This window comes from Strix aluco, chromosome 6, assembly GCF_031877795.1.
Source record: "Strix aluco isolate bStrAlu1 chromosome 6, bStrAlu1.hap1, whole genome shotgun sequence".
NCBI classification, from domain to species: Eukaryota; Metazoa; Chordata; class Aves; order Strigiformes; family Strigidae; genus Strix; species Strix aluco.
Genome location: NC_133936.1, coordinates 32,568,520 through 32,588,482, shown reverse-complemented (window position 1 = coordinate 32,588,482; position 19,963 = coordinate 32,568,520). Strand labels below are relative to the sequence as shown.

Genomic DNA, 19,963 nt, shown 5'->3' with positions numbered 1-19,963 from the left:
GGAGACCAGCGGTACCTCGGCGGGAGGCCGCGGCCCGCCGCCCCCGCTGCAGGGCCCGTGGCCCCGGGCTGCAGGCCCTGCGGACCCAGGGCTCCAGGCCCCGGGGTCCCCAGCACGCTGAGGGGAAGCAGGGCAGGTGCTCTGCAAATCCCTGGAAAAGGGAAAGCCGAGGCCTTTCACTTTCCCTGTGTGTGCTCCATGTGTGCGTGCGTACGCAGAGAAACTGTCCGATCCCATCTAACAGGCGCAACTGTCAAGAGTGGCTGTGGTGGGTTTTTTACCTCTTCTTGGATTATACGGTTTTAGCAGCTGCCTTGCAGGGTGACTCCTGACAAGTCCACGTCGATACATTACTTCACTTTTCAAGCACATCAGATAAACTGTACTTCTTTTTAAACAAGCAAGCAAAGAAGCTGCGCAGTCCCGGCCCCGTGCTGCAGAGGAAAATGAGCATCATCCAGCGTTCCTGTTGAGCTGACCTGCGGGAAACCAGTTCCACCCTCAGATCTGGCTGTGAGTGTGACACGAGCACCAGAGCAAAACTGCACAGCCAAGCGCATAGGGGGAGGGAAAAAAGAAGAAAAAAAAAAAAAACATGAAGGGGTGAATTCTTCCTTACCCCTCAGAGACGAGCTGAATCCCTGAAGCATGTGACTTGATTAAAATCATTGGCACAATGCACAGCAACAGGAGCTACAAACATGCTGAAGGTAAAGAGGGTAGTTACATTTTTTTCCAAGAACAAGTAACTGAAGAGCAAAGGACTGAAGATTCCCTCTTCCCCTCCTCCGTGTTGCACAGAGGCCAGGTATTTCCCAACAAGTTAGATTCTGCAGTAGTGAGCTCCCATACCCCACAACACATCTGATACGACTGTGATTATGACTTTTCAGCCCCGGATTACAGAACAGGGTGACTTTAAGTAGTTAAAAAAAAAGGGAAGTGTCTTCTATGGAAGAAAACCTATCCAAGAAGGAAACAGATGTTGGTTTCAGGCTTCTGAGGCATCATTATAAATGGGGATTAAAAATAACATACAAGCTACAACACATTTTGACTCCCTCTATTTTAAAGGGGTCTTAACGGAAAAACGGTGTTAATAAAAATCAGTCTTTTAAAGAAAAAAGCAGCCACAAGAGAGAATCCAGTACCTGTTAAGAATGTATGAACTCAGGCAGTTTTTCTTTTTAATATCTTCACTCCTTATGGTCTTCTTCATGCCAGAACACCTAGAAGCATTACGCTTGCATCAGCAGATTTGCCCCGTGTCAAACTGCGCGCTAAAAAGGGCAGTTGGCAGCCCTGCGCCGCCATGCACCGTGGACCTGAGCCTTTCCGTGTCCCGCTGATTCAATCCAGAAATTCTGCTTTGACAGTCTGCTCCCAGACTCTGTTGAAACACACGCTCACCACACAGAGGTCAGAAGTAAGCAGAAGTTCGCTTCCATCTGAGAGCAAGCAAAAAAAGAGGGAGAAAGGAGGGAACTTTCAGCATTAGAAGGAAAGGTCTGTTTTGTTATTTTCCATTGTAAAGGCCTATTTCCAAGGACTCAGCATTCACCATAGCATCTTCCCTGCAGTTGAACTTAGAGGATACATACGGAAAATGATTTTTTGGGTTTGGTCTGTGCTCCCCTCACTTTCCCATCTAAGAATCTGGTACGAACCCTGATACCTTCTTTGGGACCCTGACAATCTCCTGTCGGGGAGCTAAGCTGATGGCATGCCATCTGAATGGGAATCTGCTGATGCAGGAGGAGCCCAGTTCCTTGGGAGTAAATAACTGGGCTAGATGCGAGCTAGTGTTAAAATATTTTTCCAAAGTTTTTTGTTCCCAACAAGCACAGTCTCGTGCCAGCTCCTCTTTCCCAGGCCCCACAGGGTGGTGTCTGGGAGGACCAACCACCTAAGATGTGGCTCCTTGGGAAGGTTCCCCTGGGGCATGCAGGACAACAGCAAGTGTTCGATCCCCTGCTAACAGGGCAGCCCTCAGTTTAGAGAGGGCCTTACAATTACATTGACACTACCCATTTAAAGTGTCATTTGCCTGTTCTGCCCAGATTAGTCACAGTGCTACAATCATTGCTATCACAGTAAAGGAATCCAAGATTTCTCTGAAAGTACAATGTCCTCCTCCTCTCCTGTTCACAAAACAGCACAAACAGCTATATTACAGGCTTCTGACTTACAATGCAGAATCAACTCTCTTTTCTTTGTTATTTTACTCAGTAACTTCTTAGCCCTAGTTGGTACATAACACTAATTTCATGGCACATTTTCATGTGAAATGATGCAGTATGGTCTTAATATGATGCAGATAGTTCTTTTTTGGGAAGGAAAGGCACAAAGATCTTAGTATCCAGAGACAATTTTTCAAGTAATGGTAATACCTGCAACCCTCAAACCTGGAGCATTATGTTGACTTTCCATACTGAGGCATTAACAAGTATCATCAAAACAGGTGTGCAACAGCCTTAATGAGAACACGCCTGAGCTTGCCAGATACTGTAATCTTGGATTAAAACAGTATTTGGAAAGGAAAAAACCCTAGGGAAGTGGAAAGAAACCCTCTAAGAATGGTTGGTGCATTTGATCCTTACTGACCCGCGCCCGATCCCAAGAGGATTCTGTGCATCCAGTTCAACTCTTCTATGAAACACAAACATCACCCCCCTTACATATTTTAAAAAGCAAAATAGGAACACGAAGCCTTGACCTTTAGCACTTAAGCAATTTCTGGCCAACGGCAAGGAAGAACAGAACTGCCCCAAATATTTTGCAGTTGCCATACTGAGATTTCTTGATCTTCTGGCCACAACACAATAGGGCTCTGTAGGATACTGGCCCACTATAAGAGACCTCTGCCTCCCCCCCCCCTTTTTTTTTTTTGTCTCCAGCAAAACCAAATTTCCTCCAGTTCAATCTGAAACTGGATGAATGCCATTTGCTATTAGTAGTCACATGTGCACAAGCCACTTCCTCATTCAGATTTCATGTCAGGAAAGCACTTAGCATTCTTATACCCACTTGGGCTCAGCAAAACTCCCAGGCACGCTTAGATTTAAGCATGTGACTTCAACAGAACTTAAGCATCATCATAAACGATCTGCCCTTTGTTAGAATCTCACATGCCACTTTCACGTGGTGTAATATTGCAACTCTTGGTTTGGGCACTGACTTAGGACTTGGAGACTCACTATTCTCTCTCGTGCCACAGTGTTCCTGCGTGAACAACCCAGTCTCACGGTGCCTGGCTTCCTGCTTGTACAAGGAAATTCTCCCACCTTGCAAAGTGTGGCACTCTGGCACAGCTGGGGAAGGATCTCGGGTACCAGCCACCAGCTGCTGCTCTAATCATTACTCTGCCATCACAGACTCAGTACTAGTCTTCCCATGCAGCACTAGGAAAACAATATCTGGGAGCTGCACCAGAGGAAAAGAAAGCAACTTCGTTCAAATAAATCCAGTTGCACTGTACTTAAATGCTACAGAGAACCGGACGTGGGTGGGAAGTGGGTGAACAGACCGAGCACAGGAGCAAGGTCAGGAGTTCTCCCTGCACCACTGTTCCTCCTGCAGCAATACAAACGTGTCTGCAAATTTTCTGCTGGATCCTCACAAGCGCTTCTACATCTCAGACAGATCTCTGCATTAGTCTGATGTTTCCGCAGCCTAACAGGATGTGGTCACTTTAAGGCAGCCAAAAGTCTGCACCACCGCCCTCCCCTCCCTGCTCCTGCTCTGCCTGCACAGCTGAGCAGCAGAGGCAGGGGAAGGGCTCGGCTCTGTTTTGCTCTCCAAAGTCAGGTCTGCTTGTGTATTTAAGCAGGATGATCACTCACAGATGGAGGGTGCAGTTGTTCCTAGATGTGTGTTTGACTCCTGCCTCGTGAAGAAAGCTAAAGTAAATACAGTCAGCATATTCCTTAGCAGTGTTTATTTGCCACTGTTGAGCACGGATGAAAGACAGGGCTGATGGCAGAAGATACGTTTGTTATCTCTAACCACTTCTGATAACTTCAGATATCTAGCGTGCCTCCAGTGTACCTGTTGCCTATCCTCTAACAGCAGCGCATAAATCCTGCTGTGCTTTCTTCCCCCTTACAGACTCGGTGGGAGTCAGTTTAGAGTGATGTATAAGCATCATTATGAGACTGCAACGGTGGAAACAAGCAAAACAGACAGAGCAGTGTGAATCTGAAATCGAAGGGCAAATACAGGCCACAGCAGGAGACTGGGCAAAACACCAGAGACGATAACTAATTATTGCTGTCACCATCTCCCCCTCCTGGACTGCTACAGCATACAGGGTGACTGGGGGTGGGAGGGGGGCAGTCACCTCAGAGGATGCTTCAAGCTGCCTGTCATTGCCCAGTTGAAGTATTCTCCCTTCTGTTTTAGTATGATATATTTCCACAAGGTGGAATTTATTATTTTTCCCCCAAGAGAGATTCCTCCTAGATCTACCTGTTTAATACTGAGGGGCAGCAGGCAGGGGACAATCAAACAAAATGAATCATCCACTGCTAAGGGCAGAGAGGGGAGGAGACCATAGCAGCCCCTCCTCTTACCCAGACAGAGGTCTCCTCTCATTTCAAATACTTTTTGATTATACTTCTGCAGCTATATAGTTAATGCAGAGAGAGGCTCAGACATATGATACAATTGGAAACTGTGAATTTGAAGCTGAAATCATAACTACTGCAGCCTTCTGCTGTGTTATAAAAAAAAGGAATAAACACTCCCCCATATGTTAAGGTGTACTTACAGTTGGGTCTTAGCTAGCACCTCTCTTGCAGATGTCCACGTAACTAGTACTAGGCATTGAAAACAGGAGAGGAATTAAAGCAGATGACAACTAGACAGGCTAAGCTGCGTCAATTCCTTTTTGGTTATACCAGTCTAGAAATGCATCTCTGCAGGAGAGGAAGATTTCACTGACAATGGTAAGCATTAGGTTCACTTCAGTTCTTAAAGCAATGTGTTAGTGGCCTGTGCAAATACGTATCTATCTTTACCATTCCTGACAAGAGACCGCAACAAAACTTTCAGCAACTTGTCACATAGCCCAGTGCTCATTCTAGAAACCAGAAAAGTCAGTGTAAAGACACGTTGATTTCCACAGACTTTGGACAAAGTTTCACATGATGCTGTGAGGACAGGACAAAGGGGAAAAAAAAGCCTATGCTTTTTGCTGCCTTGTATCACATAAAGAAGGCCACAGAGATCTTGGTTATTTTGCTGTTTGTTTGGGGTTTTTACTTTTATCTCCTGTCCTTCTTTCCTGGAAAATACCAAGTTATCTGATTCTGCTTTAAGTTTTCCAACAGACAAAAGAAACAAAACAAAAACCCCAACACACAAGCAAAAAAAAAACCCACCCACATTGGACACGTTGGCCCAAACTGCTGTCCTGGCTTTGGAGTCTGGACTCTATACCAAAAGAAACACTCTATACCAACTGGTGCTAAGGTACTGCAGTTAAACAAGAAGAAAAATAAATGAGGAAAAAAAAAGAGTGAGCAAAACCAAGTCATCAAGAGGAAAGTTCAGTATTTGAATTTTCTGTTCTCAGCCCTATTCCATTTATGGGTATATACAATATCTTAAATCTCCTGTGTCATTAATCTTCTAGGGGAAACATGGAGAGAAATTAGAAGACATAAGAAAAGTATGTTTAGGGCTTCCTTGTGCATAGTGTAAGTATATATGAGTTTAAAGTATTCCAATTCTACCCACCCCCCCCAACTCAGGACAACCATCTTTGGAGTTTAAAAGCAGTATCTTCCAGTGCTCATGGTCTGAAGTGATTCACCAGCTTTGAAGTATTCTTTTTTAACCTAAATCCTCATTTTCCGCTGACTTACATTTTGAAGTATGCCTGACCTTTAAAGAATTCAGCAAATGGTCTCCAGGGGGTAGGATTCCTGTAACACTGAAACATCCTGTGTACCCCTGAGTGCAACATCAGGTAATTGTACAAGTTGTATTTATCTACTGAGTCATTCTCATTAGAAAAGTATGATTGATAGTTCAAATGGACACTACACCAGCTTCTCTTTATATATTCACTTCACTTAAATAACCTACAGCAATTAGTTATTTGTAATCTTTGAAGTCTCTTTTTTACCTTCATCCTCAAGATCAAATTCATTGAACTTTCACGCTAATATAAAATACCAAATTTTAATCTCAGTTGCACCAGGACATCATCATTATTTTAATGTAAGAAGATTTCATGTTCTTGGTCTTTTCACTTCTCAGTACCTGCATAATCTTCACTTGTGTCTGGTACCAACTGATGGATGCATGCCAGCTACAGTGAAATCTATCAGCCAAAACAGAATAATTTTGGAAAGAAACAACCAGGTTAGCTGTCCAAGGTCACAGTCTTAGAAGTGAGGAGCATTGTACGAGCTAAGTTAGGCAGGAATCCATACCAATCCAGTCTCAGTGTGCAGAGAGGAAGAAAGGGCCTATGCCTGAGCCTCCGTCAAGACTTAACGAGTCCAACACCAGCTCTAAGACCCAGGTGAGACTTGGGACTGTTCTGCTAGCAAATTCCTTCTTCAAACTCAACTATATTTTTCACAGTACCCAAAACCAGAAAGAGATTTCATTTTTCAAGTCACATGAAGACAGAAATCCCACCCCTGAAGTTGCGTTTAATTAGAAGGGGTGTGGAAGCACACAGTGACTAACATGCAGTTGTGACCAAGGAGGGAGCATCACTCTGGTAGTTTTCTTTCTGCTTTTAGGGTTTAGCTCATAATCCAAAAGGAGGTTTTTTCCCTTCCATCAGAGAAGTTATGTGGCCAAGAGCCCTGTAGGGAGAATGATGTGACAAAGGGTGTCAGTAACATTTTGGAGGAATGCTGGAAGTCTGGATTAAGTTCAGATCTGCTGCATGAAAGCTAATGGAAACAAATCGGCCTAACAGACAGTCAATGTTGCTTTACAGTTAGATATAAAACTTGCCATGTAGTACTATATATTCCCTTACAAAAAGGGACTAGAACTTTGCAGAATGAAGGTCTGTGAAGTAAACCAATTAAAATATCTGAATACACTAAAATATAGATGAGAATTTACATTTGTTTTCAGGAGAACAAAGCTAGGGGAACAAAGGGTACACATATTATAGCACCGGCTTACCTCAAGCTAGTTGGATCATCACAGGCCATGCTAAAACTGACAGATGTCCAAATTCTTCCTAGAAGATAAATCAGAAACAGCCATTATATAACCTTTTGCTGTAGCAATACTTGGAAACAGCAGAGAGCCAACATTTATGGTCGCAGGCCACAGCCTAGAAGCTTGTCTGCAACCTGGAGGGGGTGATGGGGCTCAGCTCCATGTGTCTACAAAAGGCAGAAAGCCAGAAGAATAGCCAGCACAGCTCTGAAAATAAGCAGAAACACCAAGCTCTTTGGGGCACAGAATCAATGGGAGGGGCAGACTTGGAAAGAATTTGTTCTGCATTCAGAAACAAAACATTCTACACTCTCCTTCAAATTTAAAACAAGATCATGTGTCATAGTTGATTCACAGGAGTTTCTTGTTCTTCTATCAGAAAATAATTCTGCCAACCCCAAACTTCATTCTGCCACTCATGCAATAAAAGAAAGCAGTGTTTTGCTTCTGATGTTTCTAGTGCTTAGTCCAACTGCAGTTTGTATCCCAATACTTGGCCAACTGTACTAGCTGCTACACAGGCTGAAGAGGACAAAGTTCCTCCCCTGAAGAGCACAAACCTTTGGAATATGAGGAATGGATGAAATCCAGCAGCACAGTTATCTTAGTTTAGTTTTACTAAATTTTACCTTACATGCTTCATAACTGTTACAGACTTGCAGTTACTGACAGCATTCATTCTGAAGTGGGTAGTGGTGGTTCTTCAGATTATACATTTTGAGATGTTTTATTCCTCATTCTCATTACTTCCTTGCTCAAAACTGGGATTTGATTTTTTTACAATGGTTTATACTGTAAGCCTGAGGGAGGAAAAATCCATTTTTCTTTCTGTGCTTCAGTTAAAGAAGGAAATAAGTAACATGAGCCATGAAAGGACTTTGATCCAGAACTAGGGAATGTAAATGCTTTACAGATGCCAAATAAGGATGCTTCCAAAGAAAAAGAAAACAAAGCATTCTCTACCCCAACCCTTTTCTTTTCCAAACAAGGTAATGGAAGGAGAACTTTGTAAGATTTTTATGGAAGTTCCATTTGTCCAAGAGGTTGTTCTGTTTTTAATAATTACATACATTCATCAGAATAAACAACTGATTGTTTTGACAGGGGCTTATTGTGTTCCTGGGAGAGAAAGAAAAAATAGTAATTTCTTTCAATCAGCAGTGTCTCTTGAAGTCCTGTAGTGACTGGAGAGAAACAGGGTAGAGAGGCAGGAATCAGTCCTTAACCACAATGACGTTGGTGAAATTATAATGACCTGCCTGATGGCCATACTGCCTCCACAATGCATCTTGGGAAAGCCTACAGCATGTACTGACACTGGTGAAGACCATGCAGAAAGTGCCACGAATAGGAAGATCCTGTGGTTGACTGGTTTTATTTGTACTGGATTTTTGGATAGCATATGACCTTGCTCTGACTTACAAACATCAACATCAGTTCATCTGGCACGTTCTTTACCAAAACCCACCCTCTGTGGGTAAGAACTGCTGAAAGTCTTCAATAAACAAATGAAAAAGATCCAACAGAGTAAAATATGAAGCATTTCCAACTAAACCCTACTTTCCCTCTAAGAAATGACGAGCCCGCCCTCTATTTATGTGACTTGGAACAAGGTGTCTGAGAGGAAAGTCAGGACTCCGAGATTGAGAAACTGTTGCAGTCTGTTCAAATCCCTTTAAAATGGGTTTGTCTTTCACTGTATAAGCCTTTTAGAGTTCATACAATGTGAGTATCTGCTATATGTTTTTTAAAAATACTGTGAAGTACCTTTTACATATGCAGAATACAACAGTTAAAGTTCTTTTGGCATTGTATACTCTTAAACATGCATTTTGCACAATATTTTGACTTAGCAGTGGATGGAATAAATAATGCTCAGCACACGTGGCTAGTCCCAAGCTAAAAATCTGTGGATTCAGCCCATACAGATAGGCCGTGCACTTGCATGATGCCTCAAGGACATTTGCAAGATTCTGCATGAGTGCAGATGTCTTCCCTGATCCCCTTACAAGATCAGAATACTGGATCAATGGCTGTGCTCCAGATAATGTCACTATTAACATCTCCAGACATAATCACAGATACAGCTACAAGAATAAAGAAGGTCAGAATTGAGCTTCTAGGCTTACGGTACAGCTGCCTTACTCCCCTCTAATTCCCCAAATCCCAGAGCACAGTGAGAATGAAAAAAACACCTTGCTGGTAGAAGAACAGCACCATGAAGCAGCCAGTGCTCAGATATGGCAGATGAACATTTGGAGTTCAGAAACATCAAACCTACATCTTTGGGGAATGGCAAGGTAAGAGCTCGTTCTGTTATCTCTCAAAAACAAAACTGTGTGAATGTATCAGGATATAACTCTTTTGATTGTTTACTTCACATTAAAAACAAATTTATGCTTGTATACTAGTACTAATGATTTAATAATGCATTAACATCTTAACCCTGCTGTCCAGCCATAGCAGAAGTAGCTAGTACTTACAATAAATAACATCTTACAAATCACAATCCTATCACGCACCACTTCCTGGCAGGTTTTGCAGTTCCTTTAGTGCAGGAAACATATTTCAGTACAACACTGCAGAGATTCCATGACTTTCAGTGTTGACTATGCAGGAAACTAATTTCCCAAACAGTATGTTATGGATTCAAACCCACTTACGTGGAAGTGGGGAGGGGGACACAGTCAGAGAGGCAGGAAAAGCTATGCCTGTATTACTAGAATGCTCCCCACTAAAGTGCAACATCTTGAACCAGTATGCCAAGTAGGGCAGACTGGTTTTAATCACGATGGTCTGCAATTCAGCGTGAGACTCCTTACTAAGTCCTTCATGTCACACTGCTGATTTGCTAGCAGCTTAAGATAGCTGACAACAGGCTGTACTCTTCCTTTCCAGCATCAGGACAGATGGCCTGAGTTCACTCCAGCAACTCAGTTTAGCTGATATGAAAAAAGAAACACTAAGCAGCATTCATATCACAGCAATGAGACACAGCCAAGCCCTGGAAAGGAAAGGGAACCTGCCTCTTGAAGGATGGGCAGCATTGTTCTGCCATAGTAAATAGCACCAGCTGGGCTCTCGGATGTCTTCCTGTGGGCAAGACTGCTGCGAAGAATCCTCTCTAAACATGCCTTGCAATAATTTACCCCAGAGGCAAGTTGATGTTTAAATTTTCAACAGCTACTAAATTGCAGTATTTTTTAGACTGCTTGAATATGAGGGAGAATAAAAGAGATCAATCCACTTCAATATCACTGGAAGAAGGGGGGGGGGGGTGGGTATGGACTAGCCTCGCTGGCACAGAACGTCCTCGCTGCACACAGCCCAGGGGCTCAAGGCCAGGGAGCTGGGTGGCCTCAAACAACTCTCATGGGATTTAGAGTGGATTTACCAGCTCAATCATGCCTTGCAGACCCAGATCTCCTGGTCTCCTCAGAGGTCAGACCCTGGCACTCATTCCTACAGGCCCTAAAACTAGCACTAAGTCCACTGTTTGCCCAGTATAAATGTCTTCTCCCCACAGATACATCCTTGTAGCAACTGGGGTTAAAAGTGTCAACTTTCAGGGATACACGGTAAAACAGAGAGCTTCACAAAGTAACTACATGCGATGTGTACACAGATAAAGTACAAGAGAAGAGCAGATAAAATTAATCTGCATGCCAAGTATGTTTTCCTCCTCCTTCTGGGACCAATGCTTTAGCCAGTACCTCTTCTATTCTGACAGCACCTCTCAGAAGAAGGTAACAACTATTGTAAGATCCCTTTGACTTCCCTCAGACTGGTTTCCAAGAATTAGTGTCATAATTTCTGTTTTCCAGAAAAGTTTAGCCATGGAGTTACTGACCAAACCCTTTAGCAGAGCAGGAAGTCCCAGTATCCAGTACCATGCTTTAATCACTATGCACTGCCCCTTCTTTACACTCCCACTTGCCCAATCTCAAGCATGTAAATCAAACTTTTGACAAGACAATACACAAGGTGTGCTAGACAGTTTCACATTTTAACCCTAAATTAAAACAGCAAAGCAAACCTGTTTGCTTGTTAAGACCCTTATTCTATGTAACACTGGACCAAAGACCCAGACCTTAACTCTCCATCATCAGGAAGTACATTCTAGAGTAAACAGGAAGCACTTGAGCTAAACATAGTGGTAGCAGGTACTTTAAGCAAAGTCCAGGACTACTATCTCGATTAGGATACCTGGAGTTTAGTTTTGGCTTTAAGCTGTATCAAATGGATGTGATATAACAAGAAAATGATCCAGTTAAAGAGGAAAAACATATCAGTAAAACAATATAAAAATTGAACGGATTAAACATGTTTGAAGTAAAAATAATTGCTCATCAGTTGGAGTGTTAAAAGAGGAATTGGAGTCAAGGGATACAACTTTTGTCAATGGAAAGAGCACACAATCTTGGGAAAGGGAAGAATAAATAAAAGCACTGCATGTGTTTACAGAGATGATTTGCAAGCAGTGGTACAGGAGTATTACAATCAGATGCATGTTAATTCCTCGGGGGGGTAATCTATGGATTACAATCCATAGCAGCAAAACTCCAGAGGTAGGTAACAAGGAGGCCTCAAGAAATCCAAAGGAAGCAAGAACAGAAGTAAAACCTATAACAGATGTGTCAGGAAGTTCTTTGATAGCTGAACTGCACAGGAAGTCTCAAAACATCTCCCAAATGGCAGTATCTGTATCACATAAGCATCCCTCACAGCAGTGCCAGCAAAGACCCTTACTGAAGGCCTCTTCTCTGACATTGGAGAAAGCTTTATAAGCCTCACTTGGAAAGTGATTAAAAATAACCCAATCAAAATGGATACAATCCAAGCAGCTAGTGATACAAGTTAAAATGCAAATGGTGGTTGTATTTCGTGTTTTTTGTTTTGGCGAGTTGTTTGTTTTGGGGTTTTTGTGGGTTTTTGTTTTTAAATCACTGCATATCCCATACTACATGAAAAATAAGATTTTTGAAGGGTGAACGACTGCAGTACGTGGTATTACCTCAGCACGAAGGATGTAGAGCTGGCAGCTGACAAGCTGTCACGAACAGCAGACTTGCATTTCTAACACCAAGAGAATAACCAGTGTATGAAAATGTAATAACTCCAAAATGTTTGTACTGCAGGTCCATCTCCAATGACTGAAATGCCCAAGAGCTACCTCAACCCAAAGAAGTACAGAAAGAAGCTAACTGGCATAAGAGAAACAGCAAGCTGCACACAGGAGCATATATGCATTTTTCACTTGCACATGGGCAAGTAAATGCATATCAATACTGGGAAGTTATTCTCCCATCTTCAGACAGTGAGATTCAGAGAAAGATCTTAAAATATACGCCATGCAAAGGCTGATACAATTACTAATTGTAAGTTCCTACAAATAATGAGCATATGATAGGTGCATGACAGCATTTGGTAATTAAATGTCTTTGTCTTGTAAACTCTGCAGGAACGTTCCACTAAAATCTTACACAGAAAACAACAAAATCAAAGAACCACAGGGTGGTGATGACTAGCAGGGAAGCATTTTGGACAAAGATGGACTTGTTCATTAAACTTAGCAAGTCAAGAAGCCCATTCACATCTTCAGTAGAATACCAGATTAGAGTCAGCAAAGAGCTTAGGAAAAGTAAGGTTGAGTCTTAAGTATGAATCTTGGCCAGCTGCTGTCCTAAGCCTGTCATACTGTGTGTGCAGGTGGCAGAAAATTTCAGACATCCTCCTGAAGCACAGTATAAGCGCAGGCAAGAAAAACAAATCTTGGAAACATACTATCTAATTAAGATAAACCAGGCTTTCAATAGCTACTTGTAAAAAAGTACACTTTGCCTTAACACCAACAAGTTGTAGAACATGTTTAACAATGTGTTAGTTTGCACAGCCAAAACCACCCCTATCAATAAGCACCTCTAGCCTTAATTTAGCTACTCAGCAGGAAGCCCCGTTTCTAGGAGGAGAGTACTGCAAGAGAAGCTTCTCAGCGACTACCTGAGAGTCACAATGTGTGAATGCATCTCTTGCCCCAGAAAAGCATGCAGCAATAGGCGCTGTGCTGCAGACCTGTCAGCTGGAGAAGTGGCTTTACACCTGCAGTCCAATACGCTTCTCTAGCATCATCTGGGCGCGCAGCAGTGCCCGTGATACAGCCTGCCACTGCAGGGGACAGCAGCTGCAGCACGCAGTTCCGCGGAGCTCAAACAGCAATTACAACTGTACTGCTGTGTGGGTAACAAAATGACCCTACAGCTTGTCACCACAAAGTCATGTTCACCATTTTCAGGAGAACAAAACTGAGCTGATTTGCGAAGTGTGTTGTCTCTAGTTTTCTAAGCTTTAAATGAAAGCTGTACCTGAAAAAAACTAATTGTGTTAAATGATAACTTGTTATTTTATTTTACAGATACCTTATGCTAAGTTTAAGTTATTATGGTTAGATCTTTTAGAATAAATATAATAATAAACAGGAGGGAACAAAAAACAATTATGCCCTTGATTTTGCTTATTTTTTTTAAATGTCATGGTGGGGGGAGGTTTTTAAGGTACTGACACAAGATCGGTAGTATCATGTAACTGGTAGTATTATTACTGCAATATTAACAGTAATGTCTATATGCAGCTGAATGTCTAATATATATTGCAGTAAGATAACAATTTCTGCCCCCTCTCACTGGATATTATGTACCTTCCAATCTTGTCAAAATGAACTTAGAATCTAGTGTTACAGAAATCTCTAGCTGTACCTCAACAGGGTTAAGACAAATCTATTCAGCATCGCATTTGTTCTGCGGAAAAACAAGACACATACAGAAACATATACAAAACAATGTAGAGAGTAATTAAATGATTTTGTACACATTTAACTTATTTTTATTAAGTGAGAAAATAGCCTTTTTTGAAGGTCATTTCTTTGGTCTTAAAAACTCAAACCCAAGCCACCTGGTTTTCATTTCCTGGCATATTCCTCCTGTCTCAGCTGCATACTGTGCTAAAAACAAAGGCTCCATTCTTTAATTGTGAATATCAGACGCCTTTAACCCTCATTCTGTTGCTAGTGCCTTGGAATGTGAAAAAGCTAATATACAATATCCTCTTTTATTAGCTAAAATAATAAATGGCCAGCTCCATTCCTTTTATCAGCTGGGCTCAAGATTTGCAGATCCTTGGAGACTTAGACTTCGACAGAGACAGAAATGCACAGCTTTCAAAGCAAAATCACTATGTTTGAACACAGTTCTGTTCTACTGTTTTGGATGACAGGCAGGAATTGAAGGTCAATATTTCTAAAGTTACCTAAGAAAAGGCTGGAAATAAGTCACCTCGGACCCTTGTCACCCTACAGTGGTTAACAGCCATCACATCTGGTCTCAATCAAAAGCCAGTAATGAACTCAGCCAGCCTACTCAAAGGCCTGTATCATGTATGGTTTTGACATAAAAATCTGGTACAGAGCACAAGGAGCAGTGAAAGATGGCATTATCCAGTGAGAAACACAAGCTCTCAGAGGAAATGGGGCATTGGGGAGACGACTTGTACAGCTCATTGAATCAGTTTATTAGCCAGCTCGGTGCAGAAGATGGTTACTAATAAAGCAAAGAAATTATTTATCTATCTGTGGAAAGGAACACTTAGATACTAAGGTGACCAAACTGTCTCCTACTTCTGAAAGGAACAGGAGATTCAGAGTGAATAAACAAATGGATGTAGACCCTGGAGAAGATCTTAAGAACAAGCAAACAAACAAATCAACCTCTTTTCATCAAGAAAGCAAGCTTTCAGAAAACCTGAAACTCTGATTATGACTATCACTATCAAGAGGGGGCACAGTAATTGACTTGAGACCCATCAGTCTTGGGATAAACAGATCAAGTCCATTAATTTACTCCCTCATTTATTCACAATTCATAAAACATTTGTTGCTGTTTTGCCTGCAAACAAAACAACGTATTCATAACTTCCAGAACATTTGGTCTGGGGCTTGCGTTCAAAGTGACTGCGCATAACTGGGTAAGGAAGATGCACTCCTCACCCAGTGGTGCACTGGATCCCTTAACCAGGCTTATGGGAGGCCTTAACGAGCCCCACAACAGTTTCAAGGGGTACAGCTGGGAGCAGGGCACAGGGAAGGCTGTAGTTTAAGCCATGTGGGCCAGAGGGAAAACCAGCACTGGAAGCTGAGGGAAGCAAAAAATCTCTTTCAGCTACTACTGGTGAGACTCAAGGCTCTCCAGCATGCAGCATCACACCAATGTACAGATTTATCCTCCAGATCACAGAGAGAGTCACATTTACCTCTTCCCTTTTTAATCAACTGGCGGAGAGTGAGATTCTGCAGTTGCTTCACAGATGTACATTAAATAACAGGCAAGCACTTTACTCAGACATCAACACTTCCCACATTTAGTGAAGAACGACAAATTTGAAAGCTGTTTCCCATCCCACCCCAGTCTATTAGTAACAAGGGTATTCATTACAGCAGCTTAAATAGAGGGAAAATATGTTGCTTAGCTTGGAGAAAAATGTGTAGGAGAATAATCAGTGTCATGCAACGCTGTCTGAAACTTGATTTCACAACAGTCATTGCACCAAAAGGTTTAAGAAGGTGGCCTTAAGAGACAAGCTCGTGAAAAGTAACCAAGAAAAAAGTTGTACCATGTAATCTCTGGGAGTCACATGGATGTAAAATTGAGAAGGAAAACGCTTTGGTTTGGTTTGTCAGTAAAGCTAGTGAACAGAATGTATGCCACAGTGATAACAAACATTCTTAAGGCTTCTTCGTATTTATTGTTAAGAGCCTTCTGTTTATTACAACCATACCAAGCTTCAACCTTTCTTAACATGTTAGAAGCTACTTCATAATAAACTATTTTTCAGACAGCAGAATTGCTTCATTGACAACAACAAAATGTTGGAGGTCTGTTTTGCTAATTTTTAAGGACTCTTACACGCAATTTTACTTAAGAACCATCAGATCCGTACTCTGATGCACAATTCTTTGAAATTCTATCAAAAAAACTCAAAACCTTATGTTGAGAATCAAACTTCTGTTCTTGCAGAAAAACTGCCACTTCTTAAGCAATCTCAGGGTCTCTGAAAAAAAGATAATTAAAATTTACCTTATGTCTGTAATGACAATTGCCAATACATTTCAGGGTTATTTGCAAACCCTAGTTTACTAACTTAAACTCCTCAACTTTGCCTTGAGCAGGAACTCTGGCTTGAAGTTCTGCTGTGCTTTGGAATAGGCTTTCCAATGTTCCCTCAGGAGATACACACAAAACAGCATCACATAAAATCTAGCATTTCAGTAACCTTCTGGCATCCTGTTCCCTTATCTTGACAGGAACACCCTGACAAGCTCCATCTGACTCCTACAGTGACTCTACTATAGGATCAAGAAACCAAACATAAAAGCCACTGAGCAGGCTCCATCTCCACTTAGCAGAGGAGCAGCCCACGTAGCTCTGTCTGGGCAAGGAAGACCGGCGTCAACCTTGCCAGTACACATATACATGTACAGTGTACTTCCTAGTATTTTCCAAAACAATTTAGAGCTTGGCTGCTATATTTCTTCAAGATCCACCTGTCTCTGGCACACTCCAGCCTGAGCAGCAAAAGCAGAGTGAGAATTTTCCAGCAGTGACGGATGATTCATGCATCCAGGAACTGCTGCAGTTGTAAGTGCAACAAGCAGAGGCAGGGAGAATCTCTCCTAAGTGCTCTGCCACCACAGTTACTGTGCCAAGAAATGCAGGGGTGAAAAGAAGTCGGATACAGACACAGGGGGAGGTGTACAGGTTTTGGTGCAGAGAATGAGCAGGGAGAGATGCAGATTAGATAGATACCATGGAAAAATGATGTATAAGCAAAGTGGGTACAACTGAATTAAAACAGTAGGAGTGAAGGGGGTGTATGCGTGTGAAATTATAGCAGAAGCGACAGAGGTACAGAAGCAAGAGAATTCAACTACAAGTGAATGTAAAATCGAGGAAACATTAGATCATTATCTTTTGCTGCTCTCAGAAAGTAGCTCAGACAAAACACAAAAAAATTTCTCCCAATCTTTTAAGATTAGCATACCTTAAGGATAACTGCTAGCCTTGGCCAATTTTAGCCCTACCAGCTCAAGCTGTAAAGGGGCATGCTTTGATGGAGAAGTTTAGACTGTAAGGAAATGTAGGTATATACAACCACTGCATCCTTTTTAAAGGATAAATCAAAAAAATTGGTTACAATCAAGAATCACATTAAGTTGTAAAATCACACATTCTAAACTAGGAAAAGCCCAAGGTAGTATTGCTTATTGCAGTATGGCTTATGGCAGTATGGCTTACGCTCTCTTAATTCACTGCCCCTTTCTAAAGGCATCAGTTGTAATTGATTTTAAAAAATAAATACAAAAAACACATACCTTTTTTTCCCCTATAGGTCCCACCACCTCATTCCGCACACTGGATGAGCCTGTTCAGAAGAATCGAAGCTGTCAGTGAAGGCTTTTGCCCATAGAGTTTCTTTTGCAATTCACTGATAAAGTTAAGAGCTGTATGTAAATCCAGAAGGGTGGGGGACAGTAGGGGAGCTGGGAAGGAACAGTTGGTTCCCTTTACAAAGAAACCTAAATAAGGATGTTGAGAAACTCTGGACGTTCAGATTTTATGCTTGTACCCATATTTACCAAACACCACACAGTAATTCTGTAGCAAGGTAAACTTCTCAGCTGCCAAGCCACGGCATGTCTCCCATTTTATAAACAAGCACTGAAACAGCAGAAGTAAATCTTTTGTTCACTTAGCCTAGTCTATTTTTCTATATTAATGGCACAATTTATTATTCATTAATGGCATTTAAATAGCAGTGACCCAATTCATTTAAATGCTTTACCCTGTGTGGTCCAGAATCAGAAATCTGCAGGTGAGCACCAGCCACGACCTCAGAGCAAAACTTTCCCATTCATTAATGATTTTAATTTGCACTGGAGAAGAAACATGTTTGTCTACAGATGGACAGATCTCATAGTAGGGTATCTAGATAGTTACTTTACTTCCTTTCCCAAAACTTTTTGCCCTTGGGCAGAACAAAAATGGAAGTCAGTATCCTTACATATCATCTCCTTAATCTGCCTGTGCTAAATAAAACTTGGTCTGGTTGCTAAACAACACGGGCAAAATTCTTTAAGAGCTGCTCTAGGCTGCTAAAGTCCCATCAACCAGAGATGGACTTTATACGTAAGAGTTCCACAAATCCACAAAACTCTCAGGAAGGAAAAAAGGCCTACTGGTGATACTTCATATAAAGAACTGTGCTTCAATACTGCTGTTTCAAACCCGTTTCATACCAAATACTCGGGATAGCAAAAAAACCCAAAAGATGAACATCACAGTTTTATGCACAATTCTGTTCCATCAAACAGAACTTCCCCTTTCCCTCTTGCTCTTGAAAGAAGAAAAAGTTTGTCTTCCTCAAAAAGATTTATGAAAATACGTTTGAGAATTAAAATTATGAGCTTGAAAGATAAAAAAAAATGAGAACAAGTTGAAGTTGTTCCCCTCCATCTTACTAGAAAATTTTTACAATTTGACTTGTTTATAAAATAACTATTTTGCTAACCCACATCTAGAAGTCATGAGTGATCACCCATTCCTACCTGGTTCAGAGCTCTTTTGGCTACTCTCAAAACTCAGGGATTTTTTTCAGCCCTCCACCCTCTCTATTGGCACTTGCTTGGTCCTATCTTGCAGAACTACTGAAGCAATGAAGTGGCAGGCCATCTGTAATACAAACAATATTATTAAATGAGAAAGCACTAGAAATAGACTAGAATGCACATGTTACTCTCCAAGCGAATGGTTGAGGAATAAAAACTTCGAGAAGTTCCAGCTGTTTTCACCTAACAAATTTTAGAATAAAGCACACTGCTGAAAAAAGTCACTTTTTCATTTCCTAATTAGCACCTTCATGAACAAAAGGGTCCCAAGTTGTTGTTGTGCCACCCCACCCCCCCAACCTAGGCCTTGAAAGGTAGGGTGGAATTTTCTTAGATGCTGAACAGCCAAAGAATCTCACATTTATGTAAAACAGCAGAGAAAAGCCAGCTAACAGCATTGCATTGAACTGCATAAGACGGAACTTAATCACTCCACTTGAATCAAGGACTCTCAGAACAGCATGCCTGATAGCCAACTACTACCTTTTGTTATCTTATAAACATACGATAATGTACAGTACTATCAGAATGATTCAACCTTGTGTTTTATGTGGTTTACTGTCAGATATCAAGACCTTTTTCTTTTTAGTACACACACAGAAAGAAAAAAGTTGATAAGGAAATTGAATGCTTTTCTTATCTCAAACTGAGGCATTTCTTATGTCACACACACACTTAGAAATTGCCTCATCTCAGGTGCTGGGGATGTTACTTTCCTAGCTCTTTACAGGAATTATAGCACAGCCTATAAATACTATTTGGCTTTTTATACAGCCACACATGCTAAAAGACTTGCTAAATGTGATCAATATGCATGATTTGCACAACTGATTTTACACAAACCGTTTACAACAAACTGCTTAACTTCTGAAAATTTAACAAGCTAATCCACGCCCACAACCAGGATACTGCAGATGAAACAATAACAATGGCAAGCAATTAAAACACTACTTTTTCCATTAAAATAAACTGCCACTACTACAGCCATCAGCCAGACTACAGCTACATTACTGCATGACAAAGATACACACATTAACTACAGTTTGTACATTTTTC

At 41.5% G+C, this 19,963-nt stretch overlaps 1 long non-coding RNA gene across 1 annotated transcript; it reads right to left on the bottom strand.

The window, feature by feature from the left end:
* Nucleotides 1-140: 140 nt before the first annotated feature.
* On the bottom strand, nt 141-18,966 carry LOC141924986 (uncharacterized). The gene is made up of 6 exons (XR_012623718.1): nt 18,848-18,966; nt 17,615-17,664; nt 16,227-16,293; nt 7,156-7,213; nt 1,152-1,448; nt 141-704 (listed from the first exon to the last, which is right to left on the bottom strand). It is a non-coding gene; the product is annotated as an uncharacterized LOC141924986 (long non-coding RNA).
* Between the last annotated feature and the right edge of the window lie 997 nt (nt 18,967-19,963).